The sequence below is a fragment of the Carica papaya genome, chromosome 9, assembly GCF_054855325.1.
Source record: "Carica papaya isolate Zhongbai chromosome 9, ASM5485532v1, whole genome shotgun sequence".
NCBI lineage: Eukaryota > Viridiplantae > Streptophyta > Magnoliopsida > Brassicales > Caricaceae > Carica > Carica papaya.
In genome coordinates this window covers 18,672,745-18,695,526 of record NC_142317.1, presented here as the reverse complement: position 1 = coordinate 18,695,526, position 22,782 = coordinate 18,672,745, and the positions used below count along the sequence as shown (strand labels likewise).

Here is a 22,782-nt window from a genome sequence, read left to right as displayed (position 1 = left end):
ACATATTCAAATCACAGTAAACTATCCCCATCATGTGTAAGTATTCTATGGCCACTGTGACTTCAGATGCATAAAACCTGTGCCAAAAAGAGAAGGTCACAAAACTTTTTAAAAAATTGAATAAATTTAAATAAGTTCAAAATATATAAAATTGAGTTATGTGAATAGCTAGTTTAAAATTTAACACTTTATTCTATTTAATATATTTGAGAATATGTTTAATATACTATTGAAATATAATAATCTCTTGAAGTATTACCTAGATTAGTAAAAATATATAATATATTTAAATTATTAATATATAAACAGATTCATAAACTTGTAAACCAAATTCCTTTATATTTGAATTTGGCTCTTATACTTCAGCATTTTAGGACCATATTAAAATATGAAAAAAATTTAATTAATTAATAAAGATGAAAATGAAGATGGTATCTATATATACATATATATATATATTTATGCAAAAATATGATAGAATCAAGAAGGTGAAATGGGGAAAAGTTAAAAACTTAAAAAAGAAGATACTTATAATTGGGAATTATATAAATATATAATGTGTTTGTGTCTATATAAATATATAACCTTCTCAATTTATCAATATGTGTGTGTGAGTGTGTATAGATAATGTATGTACGTATATCACAATACTAATTGCGTTGAATATCATAGTAATAAATTAATGATTCGTATAATCATTTAATATATTTTTATTGATACATATAATTAATATTGTTGCACGTACGTAGCGGGCAGTAGCTTCATTGAAGCATTTATCCAGCTACCTATGATGGAGGATGTGAAGATAGCCATCGGGATAGAACTTAGTTGAAAATATTATTGTCATAATCGAGCAATAGAGTTAAAATAATATAAGAGTATTCTCAATTTACAGTGAACTCTTTAAAAGAACACCTTTCACTCCTATAATACTATATATATGATATAAAGTCTATAAACAGGGAACAATTTGTTTATTCTCCAATCCATGAAGATGTTTCAAGCTAATGCTAATCCTAAATCAATATATCATCTTTACATTAAGATCCAATGATACTCGAATCACTGCTTAAAAGCTTTAACCCCCAAATAAAATGAAAAATAAACATTGTTATCATCACCATTATACATTTAAGTTGTTCAAATAGGTAAGTTAAGCCACAAATTGAAGTTACCTATCCTTATGTGAAAGCAGCTTAAGAATCTTATATTATGCAAGTTTTTTGGGAGTTTTTCCGACCACACTTTCTCTTAGGGTTAGCACTTATCATGCAAGAGAAGGCATTGACAAGCTCATAATCCTCTTCAATTATCAGAATTTTGACTGCACTTGGGTCTGCAAGTAGAAGCTTAGCCACAAGGTATCCAATAATTGACCATGTCTAGAATAATCGTGTTTGCTTCCTGATGAACTTTCCTCTTTTCATGTCGTAGTATTAAGGTCAATTATCTCTTGATATGTGTCTTTCGGCAACTTCAACAGATTTTGAAGTGATTTCTGGTCTTTTCATCTTTATGGGTGCAACAGTAAGCTGTAAAAAGTCCATTTTTAAAATCTTAAGCCACACTACCAACATTCCTTCATTATTACTTTATTTTATAAAACATCAACAAGGTGCCATATCCTATTGGATTCAAGTATGTGAACTTAAGAAACTTATGCCTAAATATACCTTTTACAATGGGTTCTTTGGAGCAATGAACAAAACATTAGTAGCAAAGAGAATATTTAAGCATAACAAACTAACCTACCATAGCAGAGTTGGCCAAGAACCACCATTGTGGTAAGACCAAGGCCTGCATGAAAAGGAAACATAGTGAGAAATGCTGAAGATAATGAAGAAATAGATCATAAATAAATAATACGAGAGTAGATTCTTATGTGTTCTTAGGATCACTACTAGTGATTATTTGCCACTCCTGACCTTCAAGAGCAGGAAAACATATCTTGAATAGCATATATGCTACCAAATCTACTTCACTTCAATAAGATCTAGTATGGCATGTGACTAATCAACTGTTGTCAGACTGCTTACAACAGACCACATGTTTCTTAGAGAAAAGAATCAAAAATCCATATGTGTTGGTTGTAAGTTTCCAATTAGATAACCTCCTTTATTGGGCATCCATTCCACCAACCAATGAGAAATTTGATCAGGGTAATTGTTGAATTTATTAAGTGCATCATATGAGTATTCCTCAGTCTTGCAACTATAAATCTCTTTCAGTTTTCACAAATCAATCAAATAATACTCCCTGATGTGGAATGAAAGAGCAAGTAGGCAATTATTTAGTGCCAAAACATATCAGCTGATCCATCTTCTAGAGTAAGCATTTCACGTGCACAAAGTAAGGTAGAATAAAATAGTGCCTTAAAGAAAAAAAGAAGGATTAACTGGAGATACCACAACAAAAAAAGGTAAACAAATAAGATCTCTCTATTACCAACTTATAAATTTAAATAATGACCGATTCATGTAGGCTAGTGAGTCAGATCATAATCTATTGTTTGAATCCAATTTGCTAAAACATGGATCGAAACTAAAACGACTAGGAATAGTTCTAGATAAAAGTAGCAGAACTGCCTCAGAAATTCCCATAGACATAATGGTAATCAAATAATTATAACCCTCTCAATCCTCAAACCCTTCTTTTATCAAAGTGAACCCAAGAGATTCTTGACTCAATTGAAATAATACCTTCTTCTACTTCAATTTCAAGAACGATTAACCTTAAATCAAAAAACAAACAAAAGAAATAAATCAAGGCATTAGATTCAATGTGAGTATTTTAGTGAAAACTTTTAACTAAATCAGACATACAACCCAAGAGTAAAAAATTCAACAATAAAAAGGAAAATAAACTTTGACACTCAAGGAAAACTAATGAAATGATGCTACGAATATACGTAATACGTCTCTTTTTCCCCTTTATTTTTAGGAACCATAAAGAATTATCTTCTAATACCTAGAAGTCATATAATAAGAGTACTCAAATGGTGAGAAAAACTCATCAAAAGCCAAAAGCTAATGATTACAAGGCACCAATGCAATTTTTTTTGTAAAAAACAACAGAAAGCATCTAGATAACTAGTCAATTTGTGATAGAACTTAACAAAAGTCCTACTAATTGGACCACTCATAAATCAAGGATTCCAAAACAAGAAAAAAAAAACATCATAGCTTAAATCCAAACTCAGATGAAGTGATATTAAAAATGAACATACTCCAAAACTAAATCGAGAAAATAAAAGAGAAAGGTGCATACCTTGTATGAAATAAAAAGTGGGTTTGGATCGAAGTGATGTTTGGGAGCAGAAAAATCTAGAAAAAGAGAAGACAATGTTGTGTCGTTTTAATATCTCCACACAATCAATAATAATGCAATTGTATGTATCGTATTTAGTTTTTTTTTTATAATTGTGGGTTATTATGAATAAATAAGAAATTATATGAAAATTTTGCTTGCTCTTCTTTTCTCATCTTGTCCCTTTATTTTATTTATTCATTTCATTTGATTATTTTTTAATTTTATATATAAATTTTCTCTCATTTTTCTACTTGCTTTTCCTTTTCTCTCTGTTTTTTCATTTCTCTAAATCACATGGTTAACGATAAGTATAGCGGATGTGCAGACAGAGGAGATATCTTGCGATGAGGGTAAGCACACTATAAATTCATGCACCCTCTATTTTCATCAGTTTGACATTAATTTATTCAACTTATATGATCAATGATTTGTGTTGAGCAGATTTCTTGTTTGTTTGTGTACAATAGTTCCCTCAACAATGATATACTCATAATTTTCCCTCTTTTGCTTGGTTAAGATAAATCATGAAAGACAACATGCAAGCAGGTTAGAGAAGAACAAGTGCGTGGAATTCAAAAAGTTCTGGAATGAACTTTAATGAGAATCATAAAAAATAATTGATATGTGAACCAACCAAGATAAAGTTGGTTTTTTTTTTGTTTTTAGATTTTCATGATTCATTAATGAAATTTGAGATATGTTCACACTTTTATATGAGATAATAAGAATCTATAAGTAATAATCATTACTTTCTTTATAAAGTGGAGGTTTTATAATCTGAATGTTTTTTTTTCTTTATTAAAAGAATTAGAATTAAACTATTTTATCTTACATTATTTTTTATTAAAATACATGAGAGATTGTTTTAGTATTGTAATAACAATATATATTCATATGAGTTTTTGAAAAAAAAATCAAAAAAATCAAAACTAAAGGTCTTTTATATGTGTGTAATAAGAAGATGAGAGATCTTCGACATAATGAGAGAAAATGTAAGAAATCTCACCCTTTATATGTAGGCATTTTGTGATTTTTACTTTAACACATTTTTTCTTCTTTAATATTTCTGTTAATAAAAAATTTAAGAAAAATATGAATTTTTTTGCTTATTATAATTGTTTTAATAAAATAATCTAATTGTTACAGAATATTATTTTCATTTAGATATGTCATGACTCTTTAGGACAAAATCCAATTTCATTACTATATCTCTACCAACACAGTTATAAGTTAAATCTTTTGATTCTATTAAATCAAATATTATAAACAAATCATTATTAATACATATAATTATATCCAGAAAGTGATAAATTTTACATTTTAATAAGAGACAGACTTCTAATCTTCCAAAAAAATGTAAGAATCTTAACCATTCAAATACCATGTTTATGATCATTTATGAACATTCTTAAAAACTTCATTGTAGTGTGTGCTTAATTGTGATAAATGAACATAGTCACAAGCTTTAATCGGGGCATTTTGGTGAATGAAATTCATGTTCCCATGTTAATGGATGTTAGTGGCTAGTTTCTCCTTTTCAATGGTATCATCCTATGTTTACCTTATAAATAGTTAGCTCCTCTTCTCTATTTTATCTTATTCCAAAATTTCCCCAAAGAAATGATGGTTTCAGAGCTAGCAAAGGATTTGATCACACCGCTATTAATCAAGGACCCCACAAGGCAAATGGGGTCCACAATGGGTGTAACAACAATCAAACAACACCAATTTTTTGATGGGCTTAATTAAGAACTTTTGAGATGTATAAAATCATCATTTGTTATTTATCCTGTATCTTGCAAGGCGTTTATTGCATTTGATAGTACTATAGAGAGAGTTCAATATAGTATTAATAGAAAGCAAGAAATTTAGTCTTTAATTTACATGATATATGTTTTTTTTATGTATATTGAATTTTAATAACTAAACAAAAGTGAGATTTAAGTAATTTGTACATTAGGGCAAGAAATTTTAAAGAAATTCACGTTGAAAGGTTAAATATTTATAAAAATATATAATTAAAGATTTACTGGATCATTTGTCTAACAAAAAATATAGCATTTTTAATTGTTCTCAATTAATGTCTTTACTTAACTGTATAAAAGTATTATTAATTTCTCAAATATTTGGTATAAGAGGTAGTAATACTCTTTTTACGGTATTACTTGGATAAAACTTAAATGTATTACTTCAAAATCCTGATAATATCAAGTAAGGAAACTCATGGGTCCTTATGTAGTGCTTTATTACTACTTACCTAATTGGGGACAAACAATGTCAAGATTCAAGGATAGTTGAGGATAAGGAAACTTTTGGCTTCTAGAGCTATTTTGATATACATATAAGGTTACAAGATAGCTTCGCTAAAAGTTTGTGTAGGATTTTAAAATTGTTCTCGCGTTCTAGACCTTTCTTATGACAACTTTGAGGTTTCGAGCATGTATTAGGACTTAATAAAGCTCTAAAACTCCAATGTTACATCTAAATCATTAGGTTTAAGTATTTTCTTTTTTTTTCTTAATGTTATATTGCATTAAGATACAAATTTTTTTTATCCTAAAATTTAATTTAGTATAGAGTTTGTTTTACTTAGTTATATGGCAAATTTTGTACCAAGTACAAATTTTGTACTTGATGAATATTTCTCTGAGTTTGGGTTATTACTTGAGGATGTTTAAGCTTTCATTCTGCATTTTTTTTTTCCTATTGAGGATGTTTAAGCTTTCATTCTACATTTTGTTTCCTTTCTTCTTAGTTGGATTGAAAAGCATTATAAGAATAATACAGAGCTTAGCTAGAGATGAGTACGGACTTCTGAAAGATAGATAAATGTTCATGAATCTTCTCAGTTTTTGCTTCACTTACTTGAGTATGATGTTTTTTATTATTAATGAATAATGATTTTTCTTTAAAAAAATCATAGGTGATTTAGTATTAAAAACATATACTACTAAATTTATAGTTCAATCAAATAATAAAACATAACCTAATTTAAATGAATTATTTAATATTATAATAAATAAGTGAATCGAATGATGTATATTTATTGTTTAAAATGTAGTATATAATGACCAATTATGAGAACTAACACTTTAGTGAATAATGAAAGGCGATTGATGGTGACACAATGAAATGCAACCAACACAAAAATATAAGCTTTGGTATCTTGCAATAAAGTAGATCACATTTTCTTTAGATTTTAAGACAAAGACGAACAATTTTATTTTTAATTTTTTTTGTACTCCTTTTTGTTGATACAAAAGTTAAACAACTTTTTTTCTGAAGTAAAGAAATAGATAGGGTGGGCACGAAATGGACACAAGAGTTTCTCTATTTGTTGCATATTTCCTAGTAACATTTCAACTTTTGTGACAATTTGAATCAATCACTAAAATTATATCATCTATTGTCTAATTTTTACCTGTAATAGGACCCTTATTAAAGGTACCATATACAAATTTTATACTTGATGAATATTTTTCTAAAGTTTGGGTTGTTACTTGAGAGTGTTTAAGCTTTCATTCTGTATTTTGTTTCTTTTCTTTTTAGTTAGATTTAAAAATTCATGAGCCTAAATTTTTTGTTGACTTTCTTGAGCAAAATAGTTTTTACTGTTTATAGATGATGAAATTTTCTTGACAAAAAGTAAATGTTGTAATGGTTATTATTGTATTGACTTACATTGTATGAACTATTACCATACTAGAAAGAAATACGACTAATTTTGTAGGTAAATCAAATAACAAAGTAGAACTTAACTTGAATGAATTATTTAATCTCATATAAATGAATGAATCAAATGATGTACATTTACTGTTTAAAATATAGTGTTTTGACGATTGATCACGAGAACTTATGCTTTAATAAATAATGAGGGGTGATTGATGGTGACTGCAATGATGTGCAACTAATACAAAGATAGAAGTTTTGATGCCTTATAATAGAAGAGATCAAATTTTCTTTAGTTGTGAGTGCACAAAAAAGAACTATTTTATTTGCAGCTTCTCATGTATTTTTTTTACCGATATAAAAGTTAAAAAATTATTTTCCAAAGAAATGGATAGATATTGCATGAAATAGACAAATGGCTTCCTTTATTTGTTATATATTTATTTACTTAGCGACATTTTGACTTTTAGTGACAATGTCTATCACTCGCTAAAATTGTGTTGTTTATTGTCTAATTTTTAGTTGGATTTAAAAGTAACTTCATTCTACATTTTGTTTATCTTCTTCATAATTGGATGTAAAAGTGTAATCAAATAGTATATAACATAGCTAGAGATGTAGTAAAGACTTTTGAAAGATATATAGTTGTTCATAAGTCTCAGTTTTTTGTTCACTTGCTTAAGCAGAATGGTCTTTATCCATGATTTTTTAGAAGGAAAAAGTAAATGTTGTATTGGATGTTATTGTACTAACTTACATTGTTTATTGACTTATACAGTATTAGAAAGAAATACGGCTAAATTTGTAGTTCAGTCAAATAATAAGGTATGATTTAACTTGAATAAATATTTTAATCTCATACAAATGAATGAATTAACTAACGTAAATTTACTGTTTAAAATACAATATTTAATGACTTATAAGGAAAATTGATACTTCAATGAATACTGATAGGTGATGGGTGATGAATACAATTAGATGCAACTAACAAAGACAGAGAAGTTTTAGTGTCTTGCAATATAGGAAATTGAATTTTTTTAAGGTTTTAGAACATAAAGATAAATAATTTTATTTTTGATTTCTTTTGTACGTCTTTTTGTCAATATAAAAGTTAAATAATTTTTTTTTCCAAATAAAGAAATGGACAGGTTGTGCATGAAATGGATACGTGGCTTCCTCTATTTTGCCGCAAATTTACTTTGCATCATTTTGACTTTTAGTAAAAATATGAATCTATTGGTAAACTTTTATCATATGTTGTCTAATTTTTAGCAGTAACTAACTATTCTCAAAGGTGCCAATATAGTGCCTTTTATCCGTTAAAGTAATTTATTTGGAGAAAAATCATCTTTGTCGTTTATGCAATATTATAAATGGATTAAATTAAACTCTTATTTTTTTTCAAAAGAAAATATTTTTTCTTATAAAACTGTTGGTAAGATTAATTCAAACTCGAAACACAAAATCCAAAAATATGCAAGTTCATTAATGCATAGAATATTGATAACCTAAATATCAAGACCTAGATTATTAGCAATTTTTTATAAATACTAAACTTATTATAACTCTCCACCACTTTGGTGAGCATTACAAATTCGAAAAAAAAAAAATCTCCCTTCTCTCAGTAAAACCATTTTTTTCTTCTCTAATCATTTCGAATAGGATGGATCAAAGCACGAAACTCCTCGACATGATCCACTCAATGGAACAAGAAGTTTAGTGCTTAACATCTTATTTATTTTTTTCTTATATGTTTACCAATCATGTATATATTGATATCCTTGATTGATTTACATTCGATTTTTTTCAAAGGGTACGGTAGATCAGTTTTTTGGAATAGCATGTGAAATGAAAGGAGTACTTGGTTGCGATCCTAATTATTTCTCTGATCTGGTCTCCACCTTCATAGTTAAATATGAAATCACCTTATCAGACATGACTAAAGCTTTATATGTGTGCATAATACATATCTCGATATAGATCTGAGTAGTTTATTAACTATCTTTGACTAGTTAATGGGTTTTATTTATTTGGTCTTTTTCTTTTAATTTGCAGAGACAAAGTATCTGATGCAGATTTTCCTAAAATTTGTGAACTTTGCTTTAAGATTAAAGGAACCTCCTCAAGGTATATAATTAATATTAGTCATCATAGCTCAAAACTCTTTTATTTGAAGTATTTATGTGTGTTATTATTGATCTTACAATATGTATTTAATAATAAAAATTCTCAATTATAATTTTGTTAGTAAAAATTCATACATTTTAATAGTTAAAATGATATGTCATGAGATGTATAGTCTGATTTGAATTCATACTCTTATAATAAAGATAAAAGTACATAGATATCAACCTAATAAATAAATAACTAATAATTTAATTAACCAAATATTTAGTAGCAGGATATATATATTTGATTGGTGTATGTGTATACATAATTAATTAGTTTAATAATTGATTCATTTCTTCATTTACAAGAGATCATAAGTTCGAATCAGATTGTACTTTCGTGTGTGTCATCAATTAAAGTTACTTGTATTGTATTGTAATTAGTGTATATCGCCTAATTAATCTCAAGTCAAATTGCACTTTTATGTTTATTCTAATCGGGAGATTATTTGTATTGTATTATGATTGATGTATATTACTTAACCAATAGATTTACACAATTTTTGTTAAAAAAATAATTAACTGATATTAATCGCAGCCTTGGTGCTTGTCGAGTGGCACTAAAATGTGAAGAATTCATCAAAGGCATCTAATGAAAAGAATAAGGAAGGGTAAGATTTCATACATAATTGACATCATAAATTAATTAGCAGTCTTTATGTATTCATATAGTAAATAAATTTCATTCTTATTTTTTTATTTTAGATAATACTAATATATCTCCTTATTGAGTTTTCTATAAAATTTTTTAAATTTGTTTTTTTTTAAACAAAGGTGCATAGCAGCATTGGATGCAATCACAACTAACTTCTTACTTATGAAGGAAAAAATAAACATCATTCTTGAGGGAATATTTTATTTTACATATTTTGCAAAATTTTATTTTCATATATATCTTTTTCTCTTATGGATTTCATGAAAATTTTAATTGAATTTAAATTTGCTGACTTATAAAGTATGAGTTTTACTTAATTAAAAATCTGTTTTATTGGCTCATAATTATAGCTATTAACGATTATAATGAATTATAACAATATGGTAGTAGTTAAAATTTTTGTGTTTTATTTAAGATTTATGAGTTTATATTTATAATAAAAAATAAAACTATTTTTTAAAAATATTAAACATGGTAGTTTTTTATTTTAAAATCTTTATTATTATTATTATTATTATTATTATTATTATTATTATTATTATTATTATCTTTATTATTATTCATCACTGAATGGGGTATGTATGTGATGTAGTTGGAATCAAGCACCACCCCTCATAAGCGCAAAGGCACTCCTTTAAATTAAGGTACTCTTGCTTCTTACAACTTATTTAATTAGATTCTTATTTATTTTTTTAATTAATTAATCTTTTAATTCGAATAGTTCTAGTAAATGGAGAATATTACTCACAATTACTTTGTTATTGTAACAAATATAGTTTCTTTTTAACTAATTCAATTTGATTTTAAATTAATTAAGAGTAAAATAAGATTTATATTTTTCTTTAATTACTGTAACTTAACTAAAATAATTATTATCCTTTATTTAATTTATAAAAGTTAACTTCAATATTTAATTTTTCACTATTAGTATTTTATCTATTTTCATCTCTTTCAATAACAATAATATAAAGTAATTATGTTTTCTTTTGTTTGGCAGATGGGGTGCATGAAAGCTTCTAAAAATCAATAGAAATAAATTCTCTGCAGGTTGTAATAAGTATTCCTTTTTCATGGAAAATAAATTTAAACTATAACTTTTTTTATGTTGGTGGTGATGTCGTGATTAAATTTAGTTAAATCTCAATGTGCCTATTATGTTTTTAGGCGAAAGAAACATTCATGATTATTTGGTTCCCTTAGTTGAGGGAACTACAGTAGGTCAAAATCTCGACCTAATTTTTAATTTTTTGATTTGAAACTCTAACTTATTTTGTAGAGATATTTACAAACTAAAGGTTATTATTTCAAAAAATTGTAAGTTTTATTGCTGTTTGTTGAGATGAATCACATATATTTAATAGTTTCTTATAAAAATATCTTGGTGAGAAAAGATAGAAGAATTTACCTTAGACATTTACTTTCTATACAAATAGGAATTGAAGTTTGAGGATCTATTATACCTCTTGCAACCAAACAAAGCAAATGGAGAAGAGGGTCATCCAACACTGACTTGGTACTAGACCAAGTCAATTCTTATTTACATTTGTAGGTTTCAAAACCTAATCCTCTTAGTAAAGAGGGGAGGCAATTAACTCTATCATGTGGAATGAAGGAATTATCCAGGCAAATCCATTTTTTTGTTTTAACAGTTGTTTGAATTGCCATATGTGCTTGTCGACCGTTTATTTCAAGCAAGGGAAATATTGCCTTTATGGTTCATTTAAAATGGTAATGGACATTTGGTATTCAGTTTGATTTTTTGGAGCTTACAACTTTTGTAGCAAAAAAGTGGTTGTACAAAATAATTCTGCACATGGTGTATTAGGGGCTTGTTCCAACAACTATGCTGGAAGTGAAATTATAAAACTAATTTTAAACTTATGTAATCAAACATTTAAGAGTTTTAATATTATTTTGATTCTAAAGTATGTAATCTTTAAAAGAATTATTACAAGATTATACTTAAAAAATATCTAAATATAGAGAATTGAATGGTTACTAGGAGTCAAAATTTAGATATTTCTTTCTATATTAGTCTTTAAAATTTAAAAATTAAATAAATAGGAATCTTATTTTTCATTATTTTGAACTTATGTAATCAAATATTTTAGAGTTTTAACATATTTTCGTTATGTTTATCTATAAAAAAAACTATTATAAGATTAGACTTAAAGAGTATCTAAATTTAGAGAATTGAATGCTTATTAGAAGTCAAAGTTTAGAGATTTCTTTTCTTCATTAGTCTTTAAATTATAAAATTTTAATTACTATTTAACCAATTAAAGAGATAAAAATCTTCTTTTCAAAAAATAAATATATAAATATATAATTATGTTTAAGAAGATGTTATTAGTTTATACCTTAATTATTAAAAGTAAAAATATTGATTATGCCTCAATTATCAAAAAATATTTTGTAATCTCTATTTAATTTAGTAATTTTGTTTCCATCCTCAATGGTTTTGATGGTTCCTCCACTTTAAAAGAGGGCATCGAGCTACAGGGTGAAGAGGAGGAGGAAGAAAATTCGTAGCTAAGGTAAACCGAGAGGGAGTTTTTGTGTGATTTGTTCAATCAGATTAATCAGCTAGCAGTGGAATCGGGAGCAGAACTGTAGCACCCGGAAAAAAAAAAAAAAAAAAAAAAGAAAAAAGGGGGGCCACGTCAGCAGCCACGTCAGCAGGCCCGGTCAGCAGTCCCGGCCAACCGGGGCCTGCCACGTGGCAAGACCGCGTCACTCCAAAAGGAGCCACGTTGGCGATCCGCGTGGGTGCGATCCGACGGCCCAGATCAATCGCGCGACCGGACGACCCAGATTCAATCGCACGGACGACCCAGATTCAATCAAAAATGAACGGCCCAGATTAAAACGAAATGAACGGCTGTGATCAAAAGGCAAGGGGTTATAAATAGAACCCCCACACCAGACCATAAACCCTAGCCGCCCGCCGCTCGCCGGAGAAGACGAACCAGAGGCCGACCGCCGCCACCCGCCGCCGCACCGGGGAAATTTCCGACCGCCGATCGAGGTAAATTTCATACCCCCAACTCGTTTTTCTCCGCTGATTCCTCCAATGGCCAAATTGAGGCCAAAATCCCGGCCAAACGGTCGGAATACGCGGCCGAAACCCAGCGGCGCCACCGCACCCCTCTCAGTTTTTGCCTCCGACGAGGTCCTTCCCGGCCTCCGTTCGATGCAATTTTTATATCACCGTGATCACCATTCTTTTTTCTACAGGTTGATCGAAGCCGAATCACCAAAACACGAACCTCGCCGGAGAGCCGCCGTACCCGAGAGCGCCGCCGCCGGTAAGCTCCGCTTTTCCGTGATTTTTGGCCCCCCGAGGGCCCTAGGGTTGTTTTCTGACAAGGACCAATGCGAGTGTGGCCGAATTCGGCCGAAAACGGCCGAAAACAGCCAACCCGAGGCGACTCGCCGTCGCCGGAGCACGGCGGAGCCGCCGTGCCGGAGTTGCGATTTGGTCCGAAAGGGGCCCTGGGCCTAATTTGGATTTTTTTTGGAACACGTGCAGGTACTGTTAGTGTGTTTCAGTTCCCCGGGAAAAATTCAGGGAAAATTAGGGACGGCCTGCAGGCGCACTGTGAATCGTATTCGGATCCCGAAAACAAGTAAGGACCCCTCACCCTATTTCCTATCACGGTATTAAAGTTCAAAATGATAAAACGGTATTTCTTGAATTAACGAATGTGTGAAATTGCTTAAGGTGGCTAATGGAGCCTGAGTCTAATGTGATTGGTGATTTACTGTTATTTAGCCTGTTTATAGCTTTAAATGCAAAATGAGGTTTGATGTGTTCATTTTACAGATTTGTGTGCAAATACTACGTTTTTATTAATCATGGGTTGAATGACTGAAAAACTGATACTGTACGTTGTCTGTTCGGCATGAATTACTGTTTTGCTTGTTTGTATGTGAATTGATGATGCTGACTGAGGAAAAGGAAAATGAAAGATTGTGTAGACTGATAATTGTATTATGACGGTCAGCCTAACTAGATATCCTGGGAGATGGTGGACGGACCAGGTCCGTAGGGAACCCTACCGGGATTGTGGTCTCACATGCCGGACGGGGTATGGAGATCTTATGGTTTTGGCACCCATATCGGACGGGGTATGGGGACGGCCCGTTTCACCCTCATACCGGACGGGGTATTGAGGTTTATGGTTTTGGCGCCCATACCGGACGGGGTATGGGGACGGCCCGTTTCACCCTCATACCGGACGGGGTATTGAGGTTCATGGTTTTGGCGCCCATACCGGACGGGGTATGGGGACGGCCCTGGAAACTGATTATGAATGTTAAAGGTTAACGGGTAGCGGAACCCCTATGGACCCCCACGGATACTAGTAGGCTGGTAAATGAGAAAAAGATATGTTGTACAATGATTGAATTACAAGAGGCGTGATAAGTGTTATGTTTTACAGCTTATATTATTCCATGATTATGATAATGTTATTATTTTTCTTATATTGTTTTCATAAATTCCACCGAGGTAAGTGGATGGTGAAGGTTTTCATGTTAATAAACGAGTTTATTGTAAATTATGCTCCATTGGTCTTTTTGTGTTTTTCTACCCACCTTTACCTCCGTGACGGTGAGATATTGTGATGTTCTTACTGGGCTAGTGTAGCTCACTCCTTATTTAACCATTTCAGATCAGGAAGACATGGTTCCCGAGCCCGTTCCGCAGGAGGACGACGAAGGGGATGCCTAGAGACTCTGTAGTCATACTCATAGTTTTATTTTCGAGTTTCTCTCTTAGTTAGTTTAATCTTTTATATTCTAAGTACGTTTTTGGTTTTTCGTGTAAGGGATGTTAACTGAAATTTTGATCTCGCTTCCGCATTTGATATATTTAAATACTCATTTCATTTTAATATTTCCGGGGCCGTTACAAGAACAAGGGAGGAATCCATCAATCAAATTAACACCATCATTAAGAACAAAGGTAAGTGAAATTTGACTCTCATCGCTTGAGTAGAATTTATCTTCTAAATTCTTTGAGATATTTTTCGGAAGAAATAAGTTGATTTGGTAATAGGGACATTTTCTTGAATTCAGATTAGAACTAGGAGTAAAAATAGAGATCTGAGGATAAACAGAAGATCGAACGAAATGATGGAATTATCGTGTGGATAGCTATGCGGAGAGGACAGAGGAGATATGCAAGAAACATAGGAGGAAAATTAAAAAGATGAGAACGGGAGAGGGAAATAGTAGTCTGAATTTGATGTCTATTTGGGAATTATTATTTTGTTATTTTTGTATTTAATTCTCTTGATGTCTATTTGGGAAATGGTGCTATTGGTGAGTAGAGGTAGGGAAACAAACTTGAAAGGGATTAAAAACAAAATAAACATAAAATTTTAGGAGGCAAATCTAGGTGAGCAGAGACAGTGTTCTCTGTGAGGGTGAAAGTAATGTTGTTTGGAAATAGGAATGGGAATAACAATGGAACAAAAAAACTATGGGAGCCAATCTTGGTGAGCAGAGATAGTGTTCTCTGTGATGCACGTGTAGGAAAGAATGAATTACACGAACTTTAATTAGATATTTTCTTGATTTTAGATAGATGTAATGGTTAACCCTCATGGCAAGGGATGTGAACACTGCTCTTGGATGTACTTATTTTTATTTGGAGATAGAAGGTTATGTATTTTTTACACTGGGAATATAAGTGCTTATGGTACCCAGACTCCCTATGCAGGCATGGGTTGTTACAACTCTTATCCAATCATTTTGAATAGGAGGATCAAAGCGCATTGCTCCTCCATATGATCCACTCGATGGAACAAGAGGTTTAGTGCTTAACATCTGAACTATTTTTCTCTTATTTGTTTACCGATCATGTATATATATTGATGTCATTGATTGATTTGCATTCGATTTTTTTTGAAGGATGTGGTAGATCACTTTCTTGTTGCAACATATGAAATGAAAGGAGATTCTGGTTGCGGTCCTAATTATTTTTGTGATATGCTTTCCACCTTCGTGGCTGAATCTAAAATCACCTTATCGAACATGGCTAAAGCTTTGTATGTGTACATAATATATATCTCGATATAGATTTGAGTAGTTATTAACCATATTTGATTAATTGATGGGTTTCAGTTATTTGGTCTTCTTCTTTTAATTTGCAGGGATAAAGTATCTTATGCGGATTTTTTCAAGTTTGTGCACTTTGCATTAAGATTGAAGGAGCCTCCTCAAGGTATATAAGTAATACTAATCATCACAAATCAAAACTCTTTAATTTGGAGTATTTATCTATGTTATTATTGATCTTATAATATATATTTAATAATAAAAATTCTTAAGTATAATTTTTGCTAGTAAAAATTCGCACATTTTAATAGTTAAATGATATGTAATGAGGTTTATAGTATGATTTAAACTCATACTTTATAGATAAGGATAAAAGCACTCAGATACCCACCCAAAAGATAAATAATTATTAATTTAATTAACTATATATATGTACTCTTAATTAATTAAATAATTAGTTTAATAGTTGATGTGTTTCTTCTTTTAAAAAAGATTATAAGTTTGAGTCAGATTGTATTTTTATGTATTCGTGATTTGAAAGTTATTTATATTGTATTATAATTAGTGTATATCAATTGACTAATCTCGGGTCAAACTATATTTTTATATGTATTCTTACTTGGAGATTATTTGTATTGTGTCATGGTTGATGCATATCACTTAATTAATAGATGTACTGAATTTTTATTTTTTAAAAAATAATTAGTTGATATTAATTGCAGTTTTCGCGCTTGTCAAACGGCATTGAAATGTGAGAAATTCATCAAGGCATTAGAAAAAAAGAGTAAGGAAGGGCAAACTTTTATATACAATTGACGTCATCAATAAATTAACAGTCTTTATATATTCGTGCAGTAATGAATTTTATACTTATTTTTTATTGCAGATATTACTAATATATCTCTTTACTGAGTTTTTTTATTTTTTTAAAATTTCTTTTTTTGAATAAAAAAGTACGTGGAAGCATTATGCAATCAAAGATGAATTCTCATTAATGAAGGAAAAAATGAAAATCCTCTTAAGTTAATATTTTATTTTATATATTCTATAAAATTTTATTTTCATGTATATCTTTTTCCTTTAAGACTTCATGAAAATTTTAATTGAATTTAAATTTGCATACTTATATAGCATTAGTTTTACTTCATTGAAAATCTGTTTTACCAGCTGCATACTAATAATTATAATGAATTATAACAATATGATAGTAGTTAAAACTCTTATATTATATTTAAAATTTATGAGTTTAACTTTTATAAAAAATATAGAATATTTTATACTATATAAGTCTTTAAATTTAAATTCAATTAAAATTTTTACGAAATCTATAAGAGAAAAAGATATATATGAAAATAAATTTTATAAAATATACAAAATAGAATATTACCTCAAGAAGGATTTTTATTTTTTCCTTCATTACTAAAAATTCATGTTTGGTTGTATCCACTGCCTACGCACCATTTTTTAAAAAATTCAATAAAGAAATATAGTAATAATATATACAATAAAAAATAAGTATGAAATTCATTTACTATATTGACTAATTGATTTGATTTATAATGTTGTCAATTATGTATGAAAGTTTACCCTTCCTTACTCTTTTCATCAGATGCCTTGACACGTGTATATATATATAAACATATAATTCATATATATGATGGTGTATGAGCAATCATATGTGGCACAAATCATATGTGGCACCAATAAGTATGAAATTCATTTGTGATCAGTGGTCGTGTTTACTCACTAAGTTCTGTCCTAGGGGCGATCTCACATCTTTTGTCAAAGGCAGCTGGATAGACGCTTCAACGAATCTGCTTTCCGGTATGTACGTATAACAACATTAATTATCTGTATCTATAAAAATATATTATATAATTATACAAATAATTAATTTATTATTATGATATTCAACGCAATTAGTATCGTGATATACGTATATACATTATCTATACACACACGAACACATATATATATTGATAAATTGAGAAGGTTATATATATATATATATATAGACACATACACATTATATATGTATATAATTTCTAATTATAATTATCTTCTTTGACGTTTCTAACCTTTCCCCTTCGCACCTTCTTGATTGTATCATATTTCAGCATAAATGTATATATGTATATATAGATACCATTTTCATTGTCATCTTTATTAATTAATAAAATCTTCTTTTTATATTTTAATATGGTCCCAAAATGTTAAAGTATAAGAGACAAATTCAAGTATGAAGGAATTTGGTTTACACGTTCATGAACCTATTTATATATTAATAAATTAAATATATTATATATTTTTACTAATCCGAGTAATATTACAAGAGATATTTGTATTTTAATAGTATATTAAACATATTCTTAAATATATTAAATAGAATAAAGTATTAAAATTTTCAACAAGCTATTCGCATAACTTATCAAACTCATTTTTATATATTTCAAACATATTTAAATTTATTCATCTATTTAATTTTTTAAAAGATTTATGACATTTTCTTTTTTTGCACAGTTTATGTGCATTTGAAGTCATAGTGGTTGTAGAATACTTACACATGATGGGGATAGTTTATCATGATTTGAAGCCCGAAAATGTGTTATGAAGATTCAATGGCCAAATTTCGTTGACTAACTTCGATCTCTCATGAAAAGACAATAATTCCACATCAATGATCCACATAATTCTGATCAAAATGCATCATCAATCACAAAACAAGTTTTTATCTTGATGATCAACCCAACTTTTCTAATTCATCATGAATTTTACCCAATTGTATCACACTTGCAGTAGCGTCCTGCTTACACCCTAAAAAAAAAAGTCAACACATCACATGGCTGTGGAAATCATCATAGAGCCAATCAATGTCCAATCAATGTCTTTTGTTGAAACCCATAAGTACTTAGCACCATAACTTTTGTATGGTGAAGGACATGGAAACACGGTTGATTGGTGGACACTAGGGATATTGATATTCGAAATGTTATATGGGATGACACCATATAAGGGAGTTGACTAGGAGTTGCCCCTGGTAAATATTGTGGCTCGAGCACTTGAGTTTTCCAAATAAACCATGGTTTCAGAGCTAGTAAAGGATTTGATCACACGACTATTAATCAAGGACCCACCAGGAAAACGGGTCAACAATGGGTGCAACGACAATTAAACAAGACCAATTTTTTGATGGGCTTACTTCGGCACTTTTGAGATGTATAAAATCACCATTTATTCCTTCTCCTATATTTTATAAGGAGTTTGCTGCATTTGATAGTACTATAGAGAGTTCAATAGAGTATTACTAGGAAACAAGACATTTATTCTTTAATTTACATGATATATATTTTTTTATGTATACTGAATTTTAATAACAAAATAGAAGTGAGATTTAAGTAATTTGTACATTGGGGCTAGAAATTCTAATGAAATTCATGTTGAAAGGTTCAATATGTATAAAAATATATAATTAAGGATTTACTGGATCTTTTTGTCTAACAAATGATAAAGCATTTTCAATTGTTCTCAATTAATGTCTTTACTTAACCGTCTAAAAGTAATATTAATTTCTCTAATATGTGGTATAAGAGGCAGTAATACTCTTTTTAGGTGTTACTTGGATAAAACTGATAGTACTAATAATATCAAGCAGGGAAACTCATGGGTCCTTATGTAGTGCTTCATTACTACTTATCTAATTTGGGATAAACAATGCTAAGGTTCAAGGTTAATAGAGGATAAGGAAACTTTTGGCTTCTAGAGCTATTTTGTGATTCCTATGAGCTTACAAGATAGCTTTGCCAAAAGCTTGTGTAGGGTTTTAAAATTTTTCTCGTGTTCTAGGCCTATCTTAAGACAACTATGAGGTTTCAAGTATGTATTTGGTCTTAATAAAGCTATAAAACTATGGTGTTACAACTAAATCGTAAGGTTTTAGTCTTTTCTTTTTTTTTCTTAATGTTATGTTGCACTACGATACAAATTTTTTGTCCTAATATATAATTTAGTATAGATTTTGTTTTACTTAGTTATACGGTAAATTTTATACCAGGTATAGATTTTATACTTCATGAATATTTATCTGAGTTTAGGTTTATACTTGAGGATGTTTAAGCTTTCATTTTGCATTTTGTTTTCTTTCTTAGTTGGATTCAAAAGTATAATAAGAATAATACATATGTAACACCCTGACTCAGGAAACGGAACCCAGCCCAAACTTGGGCATTAAGAAAAGCAAAGGACAAAATGACGCCGTTTTAATTAAAAAGGAAAAAAAAAGAGATGGCAACCAAAGGTGTGCATGCCTCTGGAAGCCAAAGAAGGATGAGAAGAAGAACACACCTGCACGTCGTAAAAAAAGGAAGAAGAGGCGTGTAAGGCTCCCCTCTTCACCACAAAAAGGGAGTTGTGACATCCCAGGTGCCAATTAAGGCAAATGGCTATCAGATACAGATTTAAAATAACAAGTGAACAATAATATTTATGCAGCAGAATCAAACTTTAACAAATCCCTTATAAATATACATAATATTCAAAATACATACATCAGTGAGACCAGAAGTGGCAATAAAATACAAAACATAGGGGCTACTTCTTTCACAATGCTACTAAAATTTATCAGAGTGTGGGTACAATCATGCACTCAGACTTGTGAATTCACGGGATCCTCATATACTTCTAAGGGTAGGTCTAACTATGATTTCCCATTTTCTTCCTCATCTCGGGGGGAGGGGGGTGAGGATGAAAAAGTGAGTAACAAATGTTCAGTAAGGAAAATAGTATTAAATTAATATCGTATGATTTCAAAAGTTTATTATTTCATCTTACCATTTAGCTTCCTTGTTTACCTAGTTAATCATTAGGAAAAACAATTTATTTGAATATCAAAATAGCACGTTAGCACATAAAATCAAATATATATATATCATGCAAAATAATAGAGAAAGTTAAATAAATTATGAAATGCATAGATATTTCATGTCATGTTTCGCAAAATCGTTACAAACTTCCATTTTTGAGGGTAGATACAGATTTCCAACTGCCCACGTCAAATGACTAGATCAGGTATAGATACAGCAATCTACTCAGACCCACTTCTGGCTGGCCAAACCATGGTATGATGTATGACCACAGTCGTACCAACTATTGTAGTCCTAACAGATATCTATTTCACGACATTACTTAGGCATGGGTTACCCCTATAGATAGTGTGATACCATTCTTGTCAGAGGGCATGTCATCATCCACTAGGAGCGGTTCTCTTATTTCTTTCCAGACCAGATAGGGGAGGGGGAAACAGATACCTCTTAGAGATAAAAAGCCTAACGAGACACTTGATGCAATATGTATGTCAATACATATGTACTTTGGACCATACAGGCTTCATTCCACTTTTCTCTTTTTTTTTTCTTTTTACTTTTGCTGTTACGGACAACATATTACATATATTACATGCAAATTCATCAAGTACTCACCGTGCGCACGTCCGGTGCGTGCGTGCGTACAGAGGGGACGTGTGCGCTATGTGCACGCCTCGTGCATGCTGGTGAGCAGATTAGATGTGCGCGCTGTGTGCATGCCCCGCGGCCACTGTGCACGCACAGTGCTCAGCACCCATGCGAGCAAACTGCTTTCTCGGGTTATTTTTCTTGCAAGCAAGTTATCTCCCGTTTCGCTATTTTTTTATTTTTTTCTAAATTTTGTCTTTGAAATAAAATAAAATAATTTAAGATAAAATAAAAAATAAAAATAATAAAATAAATAAAATAAAAATAGATTAAGATCACAAATCTCGAAAAATATTAAACAGTGTAAATTAATTTAAGTTTAAAGCAGCCAACAACCCAAATAAAAAGAGTTTTCAAATCATTTTAGCATAGTGATAGGCGGAGTGTTACATCCCTCCCACCTAAAAAAATTTGGTTCCTAAATTTGTTCCGAATAAGTTTTGATACTTTTTCTTCATTTCATCCTCCAACTCTCATGTCCCTTCTTCTGAGGTGTGATGCTATCAACGTACCTTTAGCATGAGAATCATCTTGTTACGTAAGACTTTATTAGTGCACCGGAGAATTTTCACATGAACCTCCTAATAGGTCATATTGGTTTGTAACTATACCTCATCATGAGGAATAACATGAGAAAGATCAGGGTGGTACTTCTTGGGCATCGAGACATGAAAGATATCATGTAAACCCGCAAACTCCCAGGATAAGGTGAGGCGATAAGCCACGGGTTTAATGCGCTCGACAATCGAAAAAGGTCCCACATAACAAGGGCACAATTTCCCTCTTTTTCTAAACCGCATCTTGTCTTTGTAGGGGTAGACTTTTAGGAAAACTTGATCTCCTACGGTAAACTCTAAGGGTTACCTATGGTTATCGACATAGCTCTTTTGCCTTCTTTGGGTAGTTGCCAAATTCTCGCAGATGATTGCGATCTTCTCTATGGTCTCCTGAAAGAAATCTGGTCCTAAATGGCACTGGTTCCCGACTTCACTCCAGCAAGTAGGGGAACGACAAGGCCTTTCATACAAAGCTTCATACGGGGCCATACCGATGCTGGAATGATGACTGTTATTATAAGCAAATTCACAAAGAGGAAGATACTTATACCAGTTATCACAAAAGTTGAGAACGCAAGCATGTAACATGTCTTCCAATGTCTGGATCGTACGCTCAGATTGACCATCCGTCTGGGCATGATAAGCAGTGCTGAAGTATAGCCCAAACTCCAAAGCTTCTTGGAAGCTGTCCCAAAAGTGAGCAGTGAATCGGGGGTTGCGGTCGGATACAATGAATAAGGGAACTCCATGAAGTTGAACAATCTCATCTACATATAGGCGAGCTAACTTATTATTGGAGTCCGTGGTTCGAATAAGAAAGAAATTGGAAGTCTTGGTCAACCTATACCACC

General features: G+C 30.7%; 1 pseudogene; it reads right to left on the bottom strand.

Moving 5' to 3' along the window:
* Positions 1 to 1,169: 1,169 nt before the first annotated feature.
* On the bottom strand, positions 1,170 to 22,174 carry LOC110810514 (neutral/alkaline invertase 3, chloroplastic-like; annotated as a pseudogene).
* Between the last annotated feature and the right edge of the window lie 608 nt (positions 22,175 to 22,782).